Source organism: Bison bison, unplaced genomic scaffold (assembly GCF_000754665.1).
Source record: "Bison bison bison isolate TAMUID 2011002044 unplaced genomic scaffold, Bison_UMD1.0 scf7180017864166, whole genome shotgun sequence".
Classification (NCBI taxonomy): Eukaryota; Metazoa; Chordata; class Mammalia; order Artiodactyla; family Bovidae; genus Bison; species Bison bison.
The window spans coordinates 458214-471673 of NW_011494738.1; the positions used below are offsets into that span (position 1 = coordinate 458214).

A 13460-nucleotide genomic window follows, 5' to 3' on the forward strand; every position below is an offset into this window, starting at 1 on the left:
ATATGCTGAAAGAAACAGAATTAAATCAAAAAGAAAAAACCTTGATTCCTGAATTTTCATCTGTGATTTCTTTTTTTTTTTTTTCTTTTTGGACGACATCGTGGTTTAAATAGTTAAGCCAAATGAATGGAAGTGAAACCAACATACCACACACCAGCAGCATTCTTATTTTTGTGGGGAAAGAAAGCAAATATGTGCTATTTGATCATGTAGGAAAACTGAACCTACAAAGGCTCCACAGACAAGTTTCATTAAGTCAATAGGGGTTCTGCCCAGTGCCCAGGGAAACCCACCAAGAGGAGCCAAAACATTTCTTTTTTTCAAAAAGCTATCAACTGAACATTACAAATCATTTGCTATTCTCAAGAGAACTGCCTCGTATTGCAAAACTTGATAATTACTGATTCATGACTGATTTAGGAAAAACATCGGCTTAAGTAATCAGGCCAGAGTACTGCTGCTGACCGCAATGCTGGCAGAAAACCTATCCTTTCTTTCATCATTCCTTTCATGAATGTTTAACATTCTACAAAATTTAGCTTTTAGTATATTAATAGTGGTTTGATTTTTTCAAAAGTTTGGAATACAAAACATAGTACTAGGTGCTATTAAGCACCTATATTTTCTCTGAATTTTATTCAAGTGTCACTAACCAGAAACCCAGAGGGTTATGAGAAAATGATTCCAGAAATCAGACTGGGTAAGACATGGATTGTTTTTTTGAAACATATCAGATCTCAGACTCTTTGAAAGAACTCTACAAACATATAAATATCTCTTCTATAAACTGACAGTATGTTCTGTATAAACTAGCAGGAAGAATTTAATTAATGTTTTGAGCTGACCCACATACCACAAACAACACATACCTACATTAGGATAATGCACACTTCTCTCATAGAAGCTTTGCTAAACAAGCACTTCATTTGGCAAGCAGATAAGAAACACATCAGAATATGCTCATCTGTACATGCCTCTGGGAAGATGTTTTATATAAGGATAAGTGAATCTCATATCTGCAGACAGAAAGTTATTCCCTCTCTGTTGGAACTGTTTTTCTGCTTAAAATTAATAAATTAAGAATATTTTCTTTTCTGTAGAGGAATTACAGAGAAATTCAAGCCAAGATACTGTCCTACAGTTTCAAAGAGACTGCTTCTAAAACCATATCAAATTCTCTTTTCAGATCTTTCCTTTTTCTAAGATTCTGCTTGCCAAGTAAACATGTTTTGTTAGTGAAAGACAAACCCTTGTCATCAATTTAATTTCTACTATCAGTCCCTAAGTGCATGTATCACTAAAATATCTGAATTATAAGTTTATTCACTAAAATACATCATTGGTGTTCTTAGATGAAAAAAGTCAAGTATTTAAAAAGCACAAAATTTAAGTAAACATTTTAGCAGGGCTGTGGTAAATTAGTACCCTTTATAGATTGCTGGTGTACAAGTTGGTAGAACTCTGTTACAAGAAACTTGACAATATATATTAAGGTTTTAAATGTTTATACCCTGGATCCAAAAAGTCCATTTTGGGGAAAGTATCAAAATTGAAACTAAAATAAAGCTTCATACATAAAGATATTTACTATCATTTTATAACAGAAAAACACAAAAACAAGTTATATGTCAAACATAGGAAAATGGTTAAGGAAAAATTAATATAACCTCTCGACAGAATACTATACAAGCTATAAATACTTATAAGGATGGGTAACATGAAAATGCTTATATACAAACATTATATATTATACATACACAGATATATATATATATATATATATATAAATAAAGCATTTGCTTTTAGCTCTGCTTATAAAAATAAATAGCAAATCCCTACAGGTAACAAAAGGTGAAAGAAAACACTGGGCAAATTCATGTCTCTCTTCTCCTTTTATATACTTTTCCAATTTTCTTCAATGACCTCATTAAGGAAACATTTCAAATAAAATAAGAGAAAATTTAAACAGACACAGATTATAACTGATGCTCAGTACTCCAGTATTCACAGGCTTCTCTGGTGGCTCAGGCAGTAAAGAACCCTCCTGTAATGCAAGAGACCTGGGTTCGATCCCAGGGTAGGGAAGATTCCCTGGAGGAGGGAATGGAAACCCATTCCAGTATTCTTGCCTGGAGAATCCCCATGGACAAAAGGAGCCTTGCAGGCTATAGTCTATGGGATCACCAAGAGTTGGACATGACAGAGTGACTAAGCACACTCACAGTCCTGACCAAAATTAGGTTTGACCTGAGGAAGGTGAAAGTGAAACTCACTCAGTCCTGTCTGACTCTTCGCTACCCCATGGACTACAGAGTCCACAGAATTCTCCAGGCCAGATTACTGGAGTGGGAAGAAGCCTTTCCCTTCTCCAGGGCATCTTCCCAACCCAGGGATCGAACCCAGGTCTCCTGTATTGCAGGCAGATTCTTTACCAGCTAAGCCACCAGGGAAGCCCAAGAATACTGCAGTGGGTAGCCTATCCCTTTTCCAGAGATATCCACCCAGGAATCGAACCGGGTACTCCTGCATTGCAGAAGGGTTCTTCACCAACTGAGCTATCAGGAAATCCCGACCAGAGGAAGGTCAAATATAAAGAAGGAATTTTGATAGCACTAATATGCTTTGAATTAATTCATAATTAATTCATTCAGTGACTAATTATATAAATTGACTGTGGGAGGAAGGAAGAAATCATAGAAGTTATAGTTAAACCAAAAGAATCATCTCATCCGCACTGTGCAGCAGCAGGAAGAATGAACCCTGGGGAGACCAAGATGTAATTTAAGAACTGGAATAACAGAACAGCAGAGAATTCATAGGAAGAGAAACTTTCAACAAGGCAGAGAAAATCAGAAATGTTGATGCTGTAGAGATGCAAGTGAGGTCAAGAAAAATGAGGGGTAGGGAGAGGAAGCTCTGGAAAATTTAACAAGTTAAAGACTAATTGAGAAACTGAGGAGAGAAATCAAGTCCCAGAGGATGAGTGGTGAGGAAATGGAGGCAGTGGTGCAAAGCGAGATGCGAAGGGGCAGCGGATTAGACCCAGGGCCATTCGTTTTGTCCTTCACGCAATAGGGGAGACCCGTTTGAGTTTAGAGGCGAGGTGGGGAAAGGCTGACCATGAAAGACAGAAGATTCAAAGCACAGAAATAGCCCAGACCCACCCTGTCTCTGGCCCGCCCTCACTGGCCAGAGGCTGCCTACAGATCTGCCTCTGGCACAGAAGTGCACCTCAAACTGGTTCTAAGTACTTTGGGACCCAATCTGTAAACCATCCCTTGACACAAATCATCTCTTCTAATCAAACCCTGCTTGTGCTGCTCTGCACCTGTGCTCACATGGCCTTCTCCACTTTGTATCTGTTTTTCTGTTTTCTCAGAGGGACACCAGTCACTGGACTAGGGCCCATTCTAATCCAGTATGGCTCATCTTAACTAATTGCATCTGCAAAGGTCCTATTTCCAAATAAAGTTACATTCTGGAGTTCTGGGCTGACATGAATTTAAGGTGGGATACTATTCAACCTTTTACAATCTTCATCCATTCCTCAGAAAGTGGCCACTCCAGTCTGTTCTCTTCTACCTCCAACCCATCCACTCATTGCTCACCAATTCTAAAATCTGTATCCCCAACCTCAGTCTCGCCCTCACTCTCCAGGCCGGTATTTCCCATTGCTTACTGGATGTGGCTGTGCATGAATTCATAGACCCTTGAAACAAAATGTGTTGACTTCCAAGAGAAACCATGGTGCCCCCAGTGGTTTGTTTTAATTCCTGATAAATCCATCTGATTCCCCAGTTGAAAAGCATGGAATTCTCCTCAACTTTCTCTTCTTCCTAATCACTTCCTACTACACCTAATCAGACAATAGACCCTATGGATTCCATCTCACAACCCTCACTCATATTTGACTTCTTTTTATCTTCTCTGCTTAAGGCGTTAGATTGGGCTCTCAACCTTTCCTTGGACTATTCAGGTAACAAAAAATCTCCACTCAGTAAAAGATTATACAGCACAGAGCTTTGGTGGCGCTCATGGTAAAGAACCCACCTGCCAATGCAGGGGATGCAAGAGATGTGGGTTAAATCCCTGGGTCAGGAAGATCCCCTAGAGGAGGGCATGGCAACCCACTCTGGTATTCTTGTCTGGAGAATCCTATGGACAGAGGAGCCAGGTGGGCTACAGTCTATAGGGTCACAAAGAGTAGGACACGACTATAGCAACTTGGCATGCACCATGTGATAGTGCTGAGTATATCAAGAGGGATTAAACAGAACCTTCCCCTTGTGTAGCTTTCAATCTCAGCTGGTCTCTCTGCCACCAAGCTTAATGCATTTCCTTGTAAGAAATCAAATCTGATAATGTCATGCTGGTGGCTTACAACTCTCTCTTCACTCCTCTTTTCATTCAAGTTGAAATGCAAGTCCTTCCCGAGTCTTAAAAGGCATTTCATAATGTGCTTCCCCATGTGCCATGCCCTCACCCCCAGCCCTTTGTCACTGACATTGTGCTTTCTTGTTCTTTCCAGTTCTGTGTCTAGAAGTGCTTTCTCTGATCTAATGTGCCTTTCTTCCTTTGTGCCTGCAAGCCGCTACCTACCATTAAAAGTGAAAGTGAAAGTCGTTCAGTCGTGTCCGACTTGTTGGGACCCCATGGATAGTCCATGGAATTCTCCAGGCCAGAATACTGGAGTGGGTAGCCTATCCCTTCTCCAGCGGATCTTCCTGACCCAGGAATCAAACCAGGGTCTCCTGCATTGCAGGCAGATTCTTAACCAACTGAGCTATCAGGGGAGCCCCTCCTACAATTAAAGTGTAGTCCAAATGATACCTCCTTTCTCATATCACAATCCAACAGTCTTTATGCCCACATAGGACTTTGTTTCGACCCCTACATAAGCACATGTACTGCACTGTATTGAGATTTATCTGTTTACCTGTCTGTCTTCATCACTAGACTGTGAGCTCACAGAAAATCAGTACCAGGTACATTTATCTCAATCTGAATGAATGTAATTATGAACACACACTGCCCTCCTCTTACCTGAATTGTACCCAAGGTTCTGGGCTTGACTCAATCCCAGCCATTTGCCCAGACTTTTTCAGGCCACTCACTCCAGGCCAGGAGTGTCTCCCTCCTCTGAATAGCCTCACCACTTACCTTCTGTATCACCAGTTTGGCATTTACAACACGGTGCTTTGAGCTATTAAATGTCCCTGTTTTCCTTTCTGATGCACTTCAAAGTTTCTTTCCCAAAGTTTATCTCAATAGTTTGCCTTATAGTAGGTGTTCCTTAATATTTTCTGATTGGTGACTCTTTTAGTAAATTTAATCTTAGAGAAAATGAGAAGGAATAAAATCTAGGACTAGTGGTGATTTTAGCTTATAGAAAGAGAGAGTGTATGAAATCCCATGAAACTAGAAGGATAAAAAAAAAATACAGGAAAATGATACAGGAAATAGAAACGTCCTCAATAATCATGAAACAATAATATACTAAACTAGGTATGCACACAAATGTAAAATGCAGCCAAATAAAAACAATTCAGAATTCACCATCTAAGAGTCAAGAGTCAGCAAGAATTTTAATGACTTATATACAGTGGAACACATAATATACACTTTAAACTTAAGTAAAGTTGCCTCTGCAGGTTTAATAGAAAGGAGAGAATTAGACAAAAAGAATCATAAAGTGTGGAAAATTCTGCCCACTATTTCATTAAAGGAGCAAAAACTGCCAAGTCAGTCAGACCCCACTTCCCATTGTCCCCTAATCATATAAGCAGCTCATGATGCTGAGCCTGATTGTTGGGTTTGAAGTTAAACTTGAGGCAGTTTTCCAGTGATCTGTTTGTATTATAAAATGAAATGAAGTCGCACAGTCGTGTCCAACTCTTTGCAACCCCACGGGCAGTAGCCTGTACCAGGTTCCTCCATCCATGGGATTTTCTAGGCAAGAGTACTGGAGTGGGTTGCCATTTCCTTCTCCAGGGAATCTTCCCGACCCAGGGATCGAACCCAGGTCTCCCGGATTGTAGACAGATGCTTTACCATCTGAGCCACCAGTGAAGTCATAAGTTTGTGTAATAAAGGAAACATTAAATGTTCATAACTTTCTAAGAAGGAGAGAATGTGTCAGTATTCAGTGTAGCAAGTGTTTGTGACTATGTATACTGAAATCTACAGGTGATTTAAGAGAGCTGGATATTGACTTCACATACATTTTACATTGTGTGTTAACTTTGGCACCTAATTCCTAAGTATGATGTGACTCCTCTGGTTAAGTCAAATGTTCTCTACTGATTCTTCACCTCCATCAGGAGCTCTTGTAGTACCTGCTGTTTACACTGCTTATTTTGGTTTTTAGTCATATGCTATCTTATGCCACCATTTAATTGCCAGACTTCAGGTGTAAATATGATCACCTCATCTAGACTGTGAATAAGCTGGTGAGAGTAATCATATCTTAAAGCTTTTACACCACACAATGCATGTGGCACAGTATTAAGGATGAAACAAAAGTGCTTAATTATTCAAAAGCCATTTAATCAATGTTACTTTTTCTATAATCAAACTCCGAGTCTCAAAGGAGTAACTCAACTAAATTTTGAATTTCCTACTCACACTATTGTGCTTTCTAGGTTGCACTGACAGCTGTAAAATGACTGCCAGAAGGAGAAAGGCCCTTGTTTGCCCCCAAATTATTCATTAAACTATTTGACTGTTACATATTCAATTGAGAAGGCTTGGCAAGACCGGTATAAAGGGTAATAAAGAAAAATATTGTCATCAGCATTTTTCTAGAACAATAATAAAAAAGTCATTTTGGGAAGAGGCCTGCCTTTATTAGTGGCCTGGGAGGGAACATCAAATCAAGCTAAGACCCAACCACTCCTTTAGAGGAAACAGAAAACAACAAAGCAAAATCTCCCAGGATTAATCAGCAAAATATAGATATATGGAAAGATTATCAAGATTTCATCAAGTTTAACTAAATTATCATGTATCATGTTTAATTTAAAAACAACATTTTTAAAGTAAAATGAACTTTTTGCTGCCGATTTCTAACATACCATTTTCTTAAATCCTTTCATTTTATTAATAGAGCTCTGTCCACAAGGCAACAGGGATCCAATGAAGATTGAGTAATTACCAAATGTCATGGGATTGTAAAGATAAACTATTTGGATAATTTAAACTAAAAAAAGAAAAAAACAACAACAACAACAACAACTCACCTTTATCTCCAGGGTTGGTTTGGGGGCCTGGGATATTCAGATAATTTGGCTGACGTACACTCATATTACCAGAATAGACATGCTAAATGTGCCTGCTAACACTAGAAAAGTATTTCAAACTGTTTTCAACTTGTCCTGTGATGAAGAGATGTAGGCTAAATATAATTTCAGTTAAAAAGTAAGTTTGTGGCTATTTTTATTGGATTGGTCAGCAAACTCCTTTTAACTCTTGGGTCAAAGAGTTTTTACATTAAAGCAAATAAATTCATTCTGTTTGTTCAAGCATAAATGATATGCAATAAGCCTCAGAGAACAGAGGTTACTCATTCTGGTTATGTTTTACTTTTTTGCAAACACACACTCAGGCTCAACTGAACTGCCTCCAAGTGATTTTTAAACATTAAAGGTGAACACAGCCCTCTTTTTTCAAAGATATTTTGGGCAACTGTTTTGAAACAAAATGCAAATCATTTTTAAAAAACTGATGTTACATAAAAAAGCGCTAGTCAAGAATCACCCAAAGTTTAAGTTCACATAAAAACAAACTAAAATTAATGATGGGTAGGCACCTCATAACGTTGAACAGGAAAAACATTCAGAACTCTTGACAACAGGTTCAAATTTCCCTGACCTGCTGGACAACCTTCTCTTTCCACATCTTTCCTAGATTCCATCAGGTCCTCTTTTCCTCGCTACAATAAACTGTCATTTATTTAGAATGCAGTGAACCAGAAAGTTAAAATAAACTGGATAATGTTTTCCTATGCTCCCTTTTCTGTTAGTTAACAGGTGTTTGTTGCATGCTTACTATGTTCCTAACACTGTTTTGCTTGCTGTGGGCATATGAAATGAGTCACAAATACTGCTTAGAATTGTGTAGCTTCTCTTTTATGAGGAAAAATAACAAGTAAACAAGCTTTCAGAAATGTAGTCCATAAAGCAACTTTCAACACATCAAAAAGGTAGTTCTGATTCCATCTGTAACTACCTTATTCATCTATAACCATCAGACAATAATAGTACATGTTCTGACAGCAAGAGGAAAACACTAAAATCTGAAATCTCCAGAGTCAAATCTTTTCCATATACTTTTAGTTTCAAATGTATATTTATTATTTGATTTAAAAATGTGACTAGTAATTCATATGTTCTATTAATAAAAATAACCTATCCTCTCACATTATAAATAAATGGAGATTGAAGTCTCTTCTTATGCTAAGCAAGAGCCAGCAGGAGATTTCAAAAGATCAGCCAACCACTACTGAATGGTTGAGATTGTACATATGTGAGCTAAAGGTACAATTAGAAGTTTAATTTTACTTCTCTAGTTTGCATGGAAATGATTCTACAGATACAGTGACTAGAAATCTATGAAGAAAGAGGTTATCCATATAAGAGAATTCCCTTCCAAATTAATGTGTCTCTCATTCCAATTCTATAAGTTTAGAGTATCCTGGCAATTTTTCAGGAAAAGAGATATCTTCCCAGTAGACACTGGCAAATAAAACCAAAGAATTAAAAGTCCTCCTCTTTCAAAGAAAAAATTAATTTCTATTCTCATGTTGCATCAAGATAAATTCTAAATGAAGTATATATTTGAAACATAATTAATAAAATTACAATGAATGTGAATATTTGAATTTTAAAGAAAAAACATATTCAAAATTATGAATAAGTAAGATTATAAAAGTGAAAGAGGAGAGTGAAAAAGTTGGCTTAAAGCTCAACATTCAGAAAACTAAGATCATGGCATCTGGTCCCATCACTTCACGGCAAATAGATGGGGAAACAGTGGAATCAGTGGCAGACTTTATTTGGGGGGCTCCAGGTGACTACAGTCATGAAATTAAGACACTTACTCCTTGGAAGGAAATGTATGACCAACCTAGACAGCATATTAAAAAGCAAAGACATTACTTTGCCAACAAAGGTCCATCTAGTCAAGGCTATGGTTTTTCCTATGTATGGATGTGAGAGTTGGACTATAAAGAACGCTGAGCACTGAAGAATTGATGCTTTTGAACTGTGGTGTTGGAGAAGACTCTTGACAGTCTCTTGAACTGCAAGGAGATGCAAACCAGTCCATCCTAAAGGAAATCAGTCTTGAATATTCATTGGAAAGACTAATTTTGAAGCTTAAACTCCAATACTTTGGCCACCTGATGTGAAAAACTGACTCATTTGAAAAGACCCTGATTCTGGGATAGATTGATGGCAGGAGGAGAAGGGGATGACAGAGGATGAGATGGTTGGATGACATCACCGACTCAATGGACATGAGTTTGATTAAACTCCAGGAGATGGTGATGGACAGGGAGACTTGTCATGCTGCAGTCCATGGAGTTGAAAACAGTCAGACATGACTGAGTGACTGAACTGAACTGAACTGGACTATACAGTCCATGGAATTCTCCAGGCCAGAATAGGTAGCCTTTCCCTTTTCCAGGGGATCTTCCCAACCCAGAGATCAAAGCAGGTCTCCCGCATTGCAGGTGGATTCTTTACCAGCTGAGCCACAAGAGAAGCCCTCATTCACAAAAATTGATTTCAGATGTTACCATAAAGGGACACAGGGAGAAGTCACAGATGGAGAAAAGGCATTTTCACACATAAAATCAACTTAAGTATCCAAAATATATAAAGAACCACCTTGGAATGAAAAAACATAGGGGGAAAAATGAGGAAAGGGAAGGCAGAAGTAGGCAAGGAAAGAGAAGGGAGGAAAGGAAGGAAGAAAGTAAAGGAATACTCCAGAAAAATAAATGACCCAATCAAAAAATGGGCCAAAGAACTAAATAGACATTTCTCCAAAGAAGACATACAGATGGCTAACAAACACATGAAAAGATGCTCAACATCACTCATTATCAGAGAAATGCAAATCAAAACCACTATGAGGTACCATTTCACGCCAGTCAGAATGGCTGTGATCCAAAAGTCTACAAGCAATAAATGCTGGAGAGGGTGTGGAGAAAAGGGAACCCTCTTACACTGTTGGTGGGAATGCAAACTAGTACAGCCACTATGGTGAACAGTGTGGAGATTCCTTAAAAAATCCCACTGCTGGGCATACACACTGATAGCCAGGACATGGAAGCAACCTAGAGTGGTACATATACACAATGGAGTATTACTCAGCCATTAAAAAGAATACATTTGAATCAGTTCTAATGAGATGGATGAAACTGGAACCTATTATACAGAGTGAAGTAACCCAGAAAGAAAAACACCAATACAGTATACTAACACATATATATGGAATTTAGAAAGATGGTAACAATAACCCTGTGTACGAGACAGCAAAAGAGACACTGATGTATAGAACAGTCTTATGGACTCTGTGGGAGAGGGAGAGGGTGGGGAGATTTGGGAGAATGGCATTGAAACATGTATAATATCATATATGAAAAGAGTCGCCAGTCCAGGTTCGATGCGCGATACTGGATGCTTGGGGCTGGTGCACTGGGACGACCCAGAGGGAGGGTATGGGGAGGGAGGAGGGAGGAGGGTTCAGGATGGGGAACACAGGTATACCTTCATTTCGATTAATACAATATTGTAAAATTTTAAAATAAAATAAAATTTAAAACTTTTGAAAAAAAAAAAGAATGGAAAGGTTAACACAGCTTCTATCTTCACATTTTCTTTTTTTAAAGTAAACTTTTAATCAAAACATACATACAAAAAGGTGGGTAAATCTAAAGTGTATAGATCACAGGTTCCCATTTATTTGAACACATTTATGTTAACAGCACAAAAACAGAAAATTACTAGGATCCCTGAAGCATCTGTTTTGTCCCCTTCCAGTCACTACTCCACCAAGCAAGGGCAACCACCATCTTGACTTATAGATTAATTTTTCCTGTTTATAAACTTTTTATAATTAGAATTTTTCAGTGTGTAAAAAAAAAAGAAAGAAAGTAAAGGAATAAGGAAAAGATAGACAACCCAATAAAAGAATGGTCAAAAGACATGACAAGGCATTTCTCAGAGGAACATCAACAAATGACCAGTAATCTTACAAAAAAGATGCTCACCTCATTAGTAATCAGAGAAATGCAAATGAAAACCTCAGTGAGATAACATTTTTACTGCCACCAGTAGTTTTAAAAACTGATACTATCAAATGTTAATAATAATCTGGAACAACATAAACTCTTAAACACTATTGGTTGGAGGATAAAATGGTCCAAATCCTTTGGAAAACATTTGGCTTTTTGTAAGCAGAAAATATGACTACCCTATAACCCCACAATTCTAATACTAAGAATACGTCCTTTTTTTTTTTGCACATAAGCACCAGGAGATATGTACAAGGTTTATTTATAATATCAAAAACTGGAAACAACAGAGGAATAAATAAATTGTGATATGGCCTTACAACAGAATACCATACATGCACTAAAAAGTAAGCATCAACATTGATGATTCTAAATGAATGTTCAGTATTTTTTAAGGAAGCTACAAAAGTAAAGTAAAAAAAAAAAGAATTCACAAAATATGATTCTAGTTCTAAATCATTCCAAAAATATGCAAAGTTAAATAATATATTATTTAGGAATTCTCTGTATTTGATACAAATATAAAGAAAATAACAAAATTAAGGAACTCAGGAGCCTCCAGAGAGAAACAGAAATATGATATGATAGGAGCTCATACAAACTTTAAAGATTTTGGAAATGTATTATATATGTACGGTATTTACATGTTCATTTGTATGAATGATATATTTAATTTTTAAAAGCTAACAATTTAAACTGTATATCAAAAGTACCACAAACATTAAAAGGCAAATGATAAAGCAAAAAATCTTCTATTTAATAGACAAAAGTTATTACATTTTAAGTCCTACAAATAGATTTAATACAAAAATAGGCTAAAAACTGAAACAATCCATTAAAAAAATTATAGTGAACACATAAATACATTAAAAAAGCATTTTGATCTCACTAGTAATTAATGAAATAGAAATCAGAGCAACCATGTGATGCCATTTTAACTGTAAAAACATCAAATATTAAAAAGAAAAGGATATTAAGGGATAAAAGATCATTCATATTCAAAGGAGGAACTATGTATTATTTAGGGGAAAAAATTTGGCAACAGATATCAAAACCTTAATGTATGCATATCCTTTAACCTAGGATTATGCCTTTAGAAGTTCTTCCTAAGAAAATAAACAATTAGCTGCACAAGATTTATGTATAAGAATTTATGATTAGTAAACTCTTTATAGAGGCTTCCCACATGGCACTAATGGTAAAGAACCCACCTACAATGCAGATTCGATAAGAGTTTTGATCCCTGGGTTGGGAAGATCCCCTGGAGGTGGGCAAGGCAACCCACTCCAGTATTCTTGCCTGGAGAATCTCATGGACAGAGGAGCCTGGAAGGCAACAGTCCATAGGGTCGCAAAGAGTCAAACACGACTGAATTAACATAGCGCAGTACAAACTCTTTATAATAATATAAACTTGGCAACAATTTAAATGCCCAATAATTAGAGATTGGCTAAATAAATTATACCAATCTACACAACATCACCTTAAGCAACCATTTAATGATACCATAGGTAACTAATTATAAACAGGAAAATCTATTGTTAATAATACTGAATGGGGGTAAAACAAGGGGATCAAAGCCAAGTTTCCTGCATTGCAGGCAGATTCTTTACTGCCTGAGCCACCAAAGAAGCCCAAGAATAGTGGAGTGGGTGGCCTATCCCTTCTCTAGGGGAACTTCCCAATCCAAGAACTGAACTGAGGTCTCCTACATTGCAGGCAGATTCTTTACCAGCTGAGCTACCCGGGAAGCCCAAACAAGTAGGCATAGTATGATCCCATTTTATACACATATTATATATTTATTAATATATATGTATTTATGTATAAATATAGAGATATTTATATCTATATATAAATAAAGGCTCCTCTGTCCATGGGATTCTCCAGGCAAGAATACTGGAGTGGGTTGCCATTCCCTTCTCCAGAGGATCTTCCAGACCCAGGGATCGAACACAGGTTTCCTGCATTGCAGGCAGATACTTTACTATCTGAGCCACAGGGAAGTCAATATATATGTATATATGTATAAATATAGAGATAGTAAAAAATATCCATCAGAAAGAAAATGTTAACACTTGTCACCTCTGAGTGGTAGGATGTGAAGTAATTTTTTTTTTTCTTTGGGATTGGAATGAAAACTGACTTTTTCCAGTCCTGT

At 37.2% G+C, this 13460-nt stretch overlaps 1 long non-coding RNA gene across 1 annotated transcript in view; it reads right to left on the reverse strand.

Annotated features, from left to right (window-relative positions):
- Nucleotides 1-7909, reverse strand: part of LOC104989858 — a 175355-nt gene extending 167446 nt beyond the window's left edge. The window contains exon 1 of the long non-coding RNA XR_825430.1: nt 7239-7909. This is a non-coding gene — a long non-coding RNA (uncharacterized LOC104989858). The remainder of the gene's footprint in view (nt 1-7238) is intronic.
- Between the last annotated feature and the right edge of the window lie 5551 nt (nt 7910-13460).